The 10842-nt window shown below is 43.0% G+C and overlaps 1 protein-coding gene across 4 annotated transcripts in view; it reads right to left on the minus strand.

Moving 5' to 3' along the window:
• Nucleotides 1-10198, minus strand: part of UBAP1 (ubiquitin associated protein 1) — a 34383-nt gene extending 24185 nt beyond the window's left edge. For 3 of the 4 annotated variants that reach the window (XM_085043063.1, XM_085043064.1, XM_085043061.1), the window contains exon 1: nt 10046-10198. The gene's annotated coding sequence lies outside the window, so the exon portion shown is untranslated. Of the gene's footprint in view, nt 1-10018 lie in introns of all 4 variants that reach the window. The other variant, XM_085043062.1, reaches the window with a different exon arrangement.
• Between the last annotated feature and the right edge of the window lie 644 nt (nt 10199-10842).

The raw sequence follows: 10842 nt of genomic DNA on the forward strand, positions 1-10842 counted from the left end.
CTCTGCTCTTTTGGTAATGACGTGTGAAGAAGCAGTGGAATATCCTGCACTGTTAAAATGTATGCCTGGAACCCAGAGTACCATAAACTAATTAAAATGCTGCTCTGTTTGTTGCAGTGATACTTCAATATGTGACAAGCGGGTTCTAAAGTACTTGAGTATTATTAATACTTCAGACTTGTCCCACTTATGGATGAGAGCCAGACAGACTCTCAAAATGCTGCCAGCATAACAGAGTAAAACAGCTTTTAATCCATTAATCACAGCATACCCTTTTTAATCCAAAAAAATAACAGAATCTGTTGAGTTTCAATCTTTTTGGTTTTATGCTGTTTAACCAAGAGATGTAACAGGTAGTTGATCTGGTATTACTTAGCTCTAAGTTCAACTCTGTTGACCATACCAGGACCTACTCTCAATACTGACACAAGAACTCAAAGTATTTTGGTGCAGAAAGCACTTAGTATTCATTCATTTTCTATATTTACTCATTAAACAGAACTTAGTGCATTTAAAGACACTGCAGCAATTAAATAACTATGTAAAAAATCCATTCCAAACAAAGCTATCTCTTCCCTGTTACGAGAAAGATAACATTTGTTGATATGCTCAGAAGAGATATGGTAACATTTTTTGGTAATTATGATTTTGATTAGAAATTTGGTGAAATATTAACACTTACGGAATTACATTAAAAAAGCAGACAAAAAATGTTATCAAGAAATCAAGTTGGACAAAAAAAAAAATTCCATTTTAAAATGGAAAAATAAAATCTGCCAGCAGGTCAAACATCACTTGCAATTACATGTATTGCATTCTCAGCCAAAATATGTGCCTCTTGCATTGTACAAGAATAATGAGAACAGTGTTCTACTACTATAGATGCATCAATTTTTCTGTTTATACTTGGATCACATGCACTGCCCACTCTCACTACACATTTAATATTTTCCCAGCAAAACTCAGCTGTACTGACAGAAAAAATAACCTATTACATTTTCTATTCCACCTCCAAACAACCCTGCCTGCCCTGCAGCAAGCAGGCTGAAACCTTGACATTCAGCATGTGAGCCACTGTTTCATACCCTGATAGCACACTCAGTCCAAGCAGTTTCAATACACATCAGGCCAACAACAGCCTTCTCTCACTCCCTACAGGATCTCTCCCATCATGTGGTTAAAACTGCTGAACTACTCCTGCCATCTTGATGTCCCTGTTTCCCACTAATACATCTTATTTCTCTCAACTAAAAAAGCCATATTCTAAGAATACAAATTCCCTGTGAACTCACTTGATTCAGTCATGGAACATTCTGGGTTGGAAGGGACCTTCAAAGATCATCTAGCCCACACACTCTGTCACAGGCAAAGGTATCTTTTTTTGTTATCAAGTTGCTCAACACCCATCCAACCTGGCATGGAACACCTCCAGGGATGAGTTACCCACAGCTTCCCAGGGCAACCTGTTCAGTGCCTCACCAGCCTCACTCCTTCCCTTTGTTAAATCTCAATCCTCCCTTTTTTTCAGTTTCATCTTTCAGTGTTGCCATGTTCCAGGAAACACCCTGATTCACCATTAATTAATCTTTCTCCAAATACAAACTTTGAGATACATGGAAGGAGAAGTCTTAGTTGCTTCAGGAGTATGAAGTGTTAAGAGTTGATAATAGGATACCTGGAAAAGTGTTGTCTCCAAAACACTGTCTTGTAAAGTGACAACATAAGCTCATACCATCTTAAACATCACTGATTTTCAAAACATACCTTGTGAGGCTAGGTTTGCCTTTGCCTTGACGGTGCTTATGTGAAAAACCTGAATTGCATCTTAGGTGCCAGAGACATGACTCCTTCACAAGCTTACTTGAGTTTTTCTGGGGTTTATGCATTTTCTTCAACACATCAACATGTCACTGGTATAGTCTCAGCTTTTAATGCCATCTCATTTTGACGTTAAGTCATGTGTCACTTCTATTTAGCCAGTGGGCATCTGTCTTCATCCAACCCATCTTATCAAGACAGAGACAAGAAAACAAGCACAGACAGAAGTACACATCTGAAAAAAATGTCAGGCTTTGCTGCACTGAAGGACAAAACTAAAAGACCAGGGTAAAAATAAACCCCTAATCACTGTTCAAGGTGAACACTCACTTCAGCTGCTGTCATATGTTCACTGAGCTGAGGCTTCATCAGGGACATACTCCTTACCTGACCAACTCAACAGAACAAAGGAGTCAAACTGAAATTAAAAAAAAAAACAAAAAAAAAACAAACACATCAAGCAAATGAAAAGATAGTCCCATTGCAGCAATGCCTAAGAACCAAGCTTGTTTCATGTCCACGCATAGTACCACTCAATCCTCCTTTCAAGTTTTCCCACTCAGTCCAAACAGAACTGAATGACTACATTAAAAAGATGGCCTAGATGGGAAATACCACTGCGCAGACAACTGCAAATTAAATGTCACTACCAGAAACCACGTTTTTAGATTAAAAAATTTAATTTGTTTTAATTAACATGGAACCTGTGCATAACAGAACATTAAGAGCAGGAAACTGATTCAAAGTGAATAGTAACTTCTTAATTACTTCTTGCAATGGCTTGTTAGCTCTAAAAGAGACCAGAGCTGGTATAAAGATTATGTTCTGCCCTTTAAAAACACATAGTAACAGAAGCATCATTACCAGCTATCAAAAAAATAAATGCTTTGTATATGAAAACAGCAGCAGACAATTGAACAGCTCAGCAAACTGGCAGTATCCACATTGAGTATGCTTCTAAAACTGAATTAATTTGGAACACAGGAAGCTAAATTGCCTTGAGCAACCCTGTCTAGTGTACAAAAGTAAAAATTTACCTTTGAGCAGCGAAGTGAAACTGAGATTGCCCTCAGCTACAGTAGATCTATTACCAAACAAGAATATAAGTAAATTAATTGCTTGCTGTGTTGTATATGAGAAAATTTCATCAACCCACACTACCTGAGGGCAGCATACTCAGCAGTCCTGAGCAGAAACATCTTCCTTGCAATCTCTTCATTTTGTATTTCTCAAATAGCAAATGCTCCGCTATTAGGGGCTGCTTAAATGGAAATATGGTTCATCTTGTAATCCAATAACAGATTAAAAAGCTCAGGAATGGAAGCCATAAGCAAAAGGTAAAAAACAGAGAGAAACAGACTGTATACCTATTAAATAAGTTTTATTTTATGTGTGCCACTGCTACAGCTGAGGTTACTAGCAGTGAAGAGACACAAACATGCAGACAATCCTCACCCTCTGAGAAGGAAAGCAGAGCAACTACCCAATCCTTGAGATGTAACTTTCAAGGATGGTCCAGATGCTACACTCACCTTTACATACTTCTTCAGAAACCCTTTCCATACCACAGGTGTCATTCTCCCCTCCCTGCCACATTCACACAAGATACTCAGTAGATCCCTAAGCATCATGAAAATCTCCTCCCTCACCTACCTTAATTCCTACTGTTTACATTTAAAATGTTTTAAGATTTAAACTTCCTCACTTCAGGCAAACTGGAGGGGTGTGCTTTCTCTCACTGTAAGACAACTCAGTTTGCCCTCCCAGCACTGCAATCCTACACTTGCAGTTAATGTTTGAGCAGGTAAGTTTAAGGAGTAGTGTAAAAGAATGCACTTAGAGAGGGAACTTTCTATCTCAAATGCACAGAGCAAAATCCAGACTTGCCAGGTAGTAGGAGTGACACACACACACAGGGTTACAGGCCTCCCAACAATAATGGCATATGGATACTGAACTTTCAGAGCTGAAGGGGAATGGAAAATAGAAAAGAAACCAAAGACAAGGAAAGACACTACTTTTAGATGAAATCTAGAAAGCTGTATGATATTTATAATGCCAGGGATTACATGCTTCTCATTCATTTTCTTTCCCAAGTGGAAAGTAGGTTTGCTGAAATTCCCTTATATCCTCAGCACTGCCTAGATCTTATATGAGATTCCAGAATACCTGTCAAGGCACTTAACCAGCAGTGAAACTGTCCCTCTTTTGTATGTGGAATAAGGCACAAAGCTGAAGCAGTTTGCTCACAGTCATCCAGCTCAGCCAGCAACAAAACCAACCAAACCCACAGCTACCCAAGGAATCTCACTGCAGTCTCTCAAGTTTGGAACACAATCTATTCCCTACCAAATTACTCATATTCAGTCTTTTTCATCTTACTATAAAAGCCCCAAGGATGAACTTCTGGGTTTTAATATGAAATTTAGTGTAGTTCAAACTTTATTTCTAAGTTACAAGTTCAAATTAATTTAAGTCTGTAATTTTATTATACACTATACATCCTGTCTCAGTGGTATAAACTCTTTCCCTGTACATCAGGAAGCTCTTCAGCAAATACAGTAATGAGTGCAGCCCCCAGAACACTTAAAGCAATGAATAACTAAACAGAAATGGCTCATTTTATGTGCAAAAGAAACCGTGGAGATGCATTAGCTTAATTTTCTCAGGACATTTTGACACATCTGACTCAGCTTCAGCTATCTAGCCTTGCTTTTATTTTATAACTAGATGGGAGTGGGTTGCTGGATGAGGTTGTCCATGACCATCCAAGGGTCATCCCACAGCTTCTCCTCTCCAAACATTTAAGACTGGCAGTGACAAAGGACTGCTGACGGCACAGAGATCTCTCTCAGGGGACCATCACAACCATGACAAGGCAGCAAGATGATTTTTTTAAGAATGAAAGTGGCAAGACTGTGGGGTGACCATTCCTCCTCTGAGCTATCAGATTTTCTCCTGCAACCTGAGAATTAGTCCCAGCCTGCCCCTCTCATAACCCATACATCTGATTCAATTCAAGCTTACTATAGGCAATTAATCCAGTGCTGACTAATGGCAGAACACGAGTGTCACATTTAAATTCTTGCAGGAACATCAAATTACAGGAGAAGTTTGTCTTGAACGAAGATTGTCTTAAGTGGATACGCAACTTCTCTCCCAGCTTGAAGAAGAAGAGAGAAGACCTTTACATTACTCAGTAGGACCGATTTATCCAGAGTACAGCCAGATCCCTGCACTAAACACGGTTCATCTCCAATATTGTAACACATACAGAACATCCCCAGAGACAGGCAGACCTTCAGAACTGTACAATAACTGTGTATGCATTATGGGAGCTCAGTATGAACAGGGTGACATTACCACATCACAAAACCAGCCACCACAGTCATTCTGCCAACCAAATGTGTGTTTCCAGAGTCCACCCCTGGCTCCAAAAGCATCTTAGACCACCTAGCCATTCATCCAATTCAACTTCTCCACCTTCATCCTTCCTTCATTTATCTTTAATCTTATAATGATTGTGGATTCTGTAAGCTGCATTTATTAAGGCTTTTCGAGTTGAAGACCTTCAAACAGATGAGATTGCAGACCATAACAGCATTACTTTTACATTCACACTTGAATTTGATAGCTTTCCCTTTGCATACAAATTCAAAAATATTCAATAGTGTTAGTTAAAAGCAACAAGCTTTTTACTGTCTTTTCTTGCATTTTCTTTGCAAGAAACACTAAATTACTAAGCACTGGAATTCAGTGATCTAGGAACGCTTAAGAATTCCAAGAAGGTAAACAGAAAACATGTATTAGGCTCCCTCCTACAAACAAGAATGAAGTCTCTAATTACAGATACATTGTTTTTTCCCCTCTTCAAAATAAAGAATATAAAGGTACTTCCTGAAAACATTTCTTCTGTATATTGTTACAAACACAGCAAGCAAAATGAAACTCAATAATCCTTCAGTTATTTTCTACCAAGAAGTCAAATAGACTGGCAACAAACTGCTTGCGGTGACATAACATTTAATTAAAAGATTAAGAACGCATTCTTTTCTCAGAAGCTATGCAGCATAAAGCTTTTCTGCCGTTTTTCACCAAGCACAGTTTTATTCCAGATGATTAATGGTAATTTTATTCAAGTGGAGTCCTTTCCCTGCTATATGTGCCTCCTATATTTCTACGTCAAATTATTACACATGACTATGAAAAAACAGCACATGATGGTATTAGTCACTAGGGTGGAACTCAATGTGGCTTTGCTGCATCACAAAAGGAAACACTTAATGTTCTAACAAGTACTTCAGAGAGTGTTAATAAACTAGGAATCTAGTTTTATTTTAGAGCCCAGAAGTGATGAGGCATATCAAATTTAACACATAAGCACTTCCCTGTGTTTAACTTAGGCACAGGGCTAAAACATGACACAGCACAACTGGTAACCAGCACCCCTTGAAACACACCCTCCCAAAACGAGGGAATAAATCTCACCAGTCGTTTTAGTCATGGCTTCCTCGCCTACTAGCCTAGAGATGTCAAATGGTGCAAGCACAAACATAAGGAAGGGGCTTCAAAATAAAACTTTTCACATAATCTAGTACATAGTTACCAAAAATGCTGAGCTCCAGCAACACAGACCAGACAGGAGCTCATAACTCTTCCATACTACTTTTCACTATACCAACAACCAACAGCCAGGTTCATTAAGAGTACTCATATTCAGACCATCTTCATAGATGAAGAACTAACTACATTTTGGATAGGACTCATGATCTTCTGATTTAAAATGTTACCCTTGTGTAAGAGTTTCTGACACAAAATACAGCTGAAAAACTACAACTCAGTCAGTAACACACTGTAATACTACTAATGCAATGTGGTATTTTGAATCAATTTACCTTCCTTCTAGAAAGGAAGATTTAAGCCTAAATCACAGCAATGATACTATGCTCCCCTTTTGATATAATTCTGTATTTCAAGTACACTGTAAGATTAAGGGATTCTGGAAAGATCTTGTAGCTTTCAAAAATTAAAAAAACAAACTAAATCGAGTCTAGACACACGATCTGCCCTTTATAAGTTTCCCATCCCCAGGAAAGACAGTATTTCCTAACATTTACGAAAAAAACACTTTTGCACACAAAGATTTTGAATAAATCTAGTAACTTAAGAGAGGGAAAGCCTCTGGTGCTCAGGTTCTGATGGAGAACTCGGCACAAGACTATCCTCACCGCAAAAGGTTATTAGGGACACAGAACATGAGCTTATTCAAACCAAGTCAGAGGGTCAAAGCACTAAGCAATGCACTTGCATACCAGAGAGGATTACCTGCCTAAGTAGTTAACTCACAACAACTGTGAGCTCAGGCTTGTATCGATCAACTGCACTAATCCCAAGGGTCGATTGCACAGTGGTGTGTGCTGCAAGATCAACAACGTTGCCTTCCCAGTTATCAGAGTAAGAACATACAAAGCCGGGAAGAGAAACCGACCTTCGATGCATCCTAGAAGACCTACTTTTTCAACAAGAAAACTATTTATAAATTGTAAACAACCTTACTTTGCCTTTCCTTCAAAGAACTCTTTTCAGAAACAGCTCCAGAGCTTTCCTATTATGGCTCCACTAGACCTTCCTTATGCTGACATTCATCTGTATTGCACTGACCAATTTTAAACAGATAATCATGCCTTTTCGTGGAGATCCTTGTAAAATGACAGCTGAAACTCCAGAATTCATGGTTGAAGAGACTGGGAGTGATTATGCTAGAAACAAAACAGAGAAGGTTGGACACAAATACTATGTAATAAGTAAAATTAAATTTCTCACAGACCAATTCATCAAAATATTCAACTCGGCATCAACTGTAAATATGGGAATAGACTACTGTTAAAAATTCATTATACAGAGACTGGGCATGGAAAACAATTACCCATTAACTAAGCTGGACCACTAAATAATCAACTCCTAGAGTTCATGAAAGCAACAGGAAACCATAAGCTTACGCAAATTAAACAGAAGGCTGAGTAAGATGATACCTTCTGTGTCATCATAGCACTTTTGCCACCAGCACAAGCCAAAACAGCTCTGGCTGTCACACTCTGACAGATGAGGCTGGATTGGTCCAGAAACCTGACTCCATTCTGTCAGTTACAGGTTTTTGTCTCGAGAGTAACAAAACATCATCTGAATAATGGAGATGGAGCTCTTCCTCGTGTTTTTGATGATTTTTCACCATTACGGTTTTTCTATCCATCAACATAAGCCTGTACAGCAAGTCTCCCAGCTGACCAGTATACTCCTTGAACATTCTGAAAATTTAAGTTCTGTTCATTAAAGAGAAACCAACACTTACTGATTCACATATCTCAGGTGAATCTAAGGTTTAAGCCACCCAGTGGCAACAGCAAACTCAAGAACCACTGGCACTTTTGAATTGCAGCTCTGTGTGTACAGGAAACTGAAGTCATTAAGCAGCAGTTCTGCGTGGTGCTGTAACCTAACACCACCCTGCACACGTCTCAAAACACTCCGTGTGCTGCTGCCACAGGGAGCACCTCAGCCCACCCCACTGCCCGTGGCTGCTGCACAGCTACACAGATTTTCACTGTGGAGAAAAGGGAAAGAGGAGGCCACAACAGGTTTTTTTTTCCCCACTGCTGCCTGAAAAATGCCAGGAAACCAGCAGTTGTAGGAGTGCCTGCACAGGGGCAGAAAGTCCCATTCTCCAAGGCTGACAAGGGAAGGTGAGGAAGAGGTCTGGCTAACTGCAGCATTTCTTTTTCCTTAACACGCTGGATCACAGTTGGAGTAGGAGTAAGATTCCCCTCACCAAGCTCCCAGAAAAGCCTCTTAGTCCTGTAACAGGCTGTGGGATGCAGCAAGCCTTCCATCAGCAGCACAGACACTGAAGTTATGTCATCAGGCACAAGCCAGTTGCCCCTCAGTTTGGCAACACTCACTTGCCAAAGTGAGTCATTTGGGAATATCGCCTTCAAAGTGCTTAAATCCAACACAAATACATTTTACTGGGGCCAGATGACAGCTACGTTAGCTCCACAGCCAAGTGCCAGAGTCCACCTGCTTATCTCCAATCTAATGAGACAGCATCAGTGTTGTAACATTTCTGGATGACTGGGGTTTTCTTCACTTGTTTGGAATTTTTAATGACGTGAGGAATAAAAACAGTTGATAAGGCAGTTACTCATTTCCTTCTATTGTCGTTTCTTTTACTAATTTAAAAAAAGCCAAAACAAAAAAGCAAACTCAATTTTCTCTTTAGTAGAATAAATTTTGAGCTATCAAAACTCAGGAAGAAAGCTTTTGAATTATATTAAATAACTTCATAAATGCACTGAATGTCTTACTTCTAGCAAGCACTGAGCTGAAGAGAACACAAAGCATTATCAGGAAGTTAGAAACTACTAAACTGAAGCATTCTTACGCCAGTGAATACATTCATGGGATGTTTACACCCCAGACTCTGAGAAAGATGTAGTCAAAAGCAGAGTAGCTAACTGGAAAAGATCCAGAAATAAGCGACAAGCATAAAACCAGAAGTTAGGGGCTACAAGCCATAAAGTAAAGATGACTGGATCTTTAGGAGATGCAGCCAAAGAGTGAATGCTCCGTGATTTAGCAGAACTCTAAAATCACAAGCGGGATAGGGAAGATGAGCACAGCGATTTTCACGGCGCAAGAGGCAGAAATTAACAAGTTACCTGAAGGCAGACTCGACACACACCACACCCCCACAGAAATTCGGATGTTTTGGCTCTTCACGGATTTAGCTACCGCGGGGAGCACTTCCGAACATCACGGACACCAACAGCTTACTCGCATTTCAACAGCCAACGGGCAAACTCATCAAGAGCAAACTCATCAGGGCTTGCTCGGCAGAAAGACATTCCCCGGACTCCGGCAGCCCCGGAAACTGCTGGAAAGCTGGAGCCTGTGGGACAGGAGCGTCACCCCTCCGCCTGAGCTCCCCCTGCTCGGCGGGCCGACTGCGCGCACCTCACAGCGGCCGCACCGAGCGAGGAGGAGGAGGAGGAGGAGGAGGAGGAGGAGGAGGAGGAGGAGGGTCCCTGTCCCCGCAGAGGAGGAAGGGGCGCGGTCCGTCCCCGGCTGCCCCCGCCCGGTACCTGCGGCCCCCGCGCTCCCTGCCGTACCTGCGGCGCCTCAGCCCCGCTGCCCCACCCAGTACCTGCGGCACCACGGTCCCGCCCGGTACCTGCGGCCCCCGGCCCCGCTGTCCCGCCGTCCCGCGGTCACCGCCCGCCGTCCCTACGGGCCCCGCTCGGCGCCGCCGGACCCGGGCGACGCCATCTTGTCTGGGCCCCGCCGCCGGGATGGCGTCACGCAGCGACGTCACCTGCGCCCGCCGGGCCAATCGGGAGGGACGGGCGGTGACGTCACCGCGGCGGGAGGGGCGGGGCCGCGGGGGCGGGGCGGCGGCAGGGCGTGGCCGAGGCGCTACGTGTCCCTGAGCCTGTCGCTGTCCCTGAGCCTATGGCTGTCCCTGAGCCTGTCGCTGTCCCTGCTTCTGCCGGCCGCTGGCCCTCCCTCTGTCCCCTCCCTGTCCCTGTCCCTGTTCCATCCCTTCACCAGCCGCTGACCCTGTTGCATCCCTGTCCCAGCCCCTGTCTCTGTCTCTGCCCTTGTGTCTGTCCATGCCCGTGCCTGTTCCATCCCCACCGCTGTCCTGTCCCCTCCCTGTCCCTGTCCCTGTCCCTGTCCCTGTCCCTATCCTTTCACCTGCCCCTGCCGCTGTCCCGTTCCCCGCGCCATGTCTGCCCCTGTCCCTACCCTGTCCCTGTCACTGTCCCTTTACCTGCCCCACTCCCTGCTGCTGTCCCTGTTCTGCCCGCAGGTCTGTCCCCAGCTCTGCCCTGCCCAGGGGCTCCTCCAGCACCTCCTGCCCCTCTCCAGCTAGGCACCGTGCCAGGCTCCGCAAGGGAGTGGGAAAAGGTGGCGAGTGGACACAGAGAGGTCATTTCACTGCACACCCTTCAGCCCCTTCCCTCAGCA

The sequence above is a fragment of the Lichenostomus cassidix genome, chromosome Z, assembly GCF_008360975.1.
Source record: "Lichenostomus cassidix isolate B80296 chromosome Z, HeHo_3.0, whole genome shotgun sequence".
NCBI lineage: Eukaryota > Metazoa > Chordata > Aves > Passeriformes > Meliphagidae > Lichenostomus > Lichenostomus cassidix.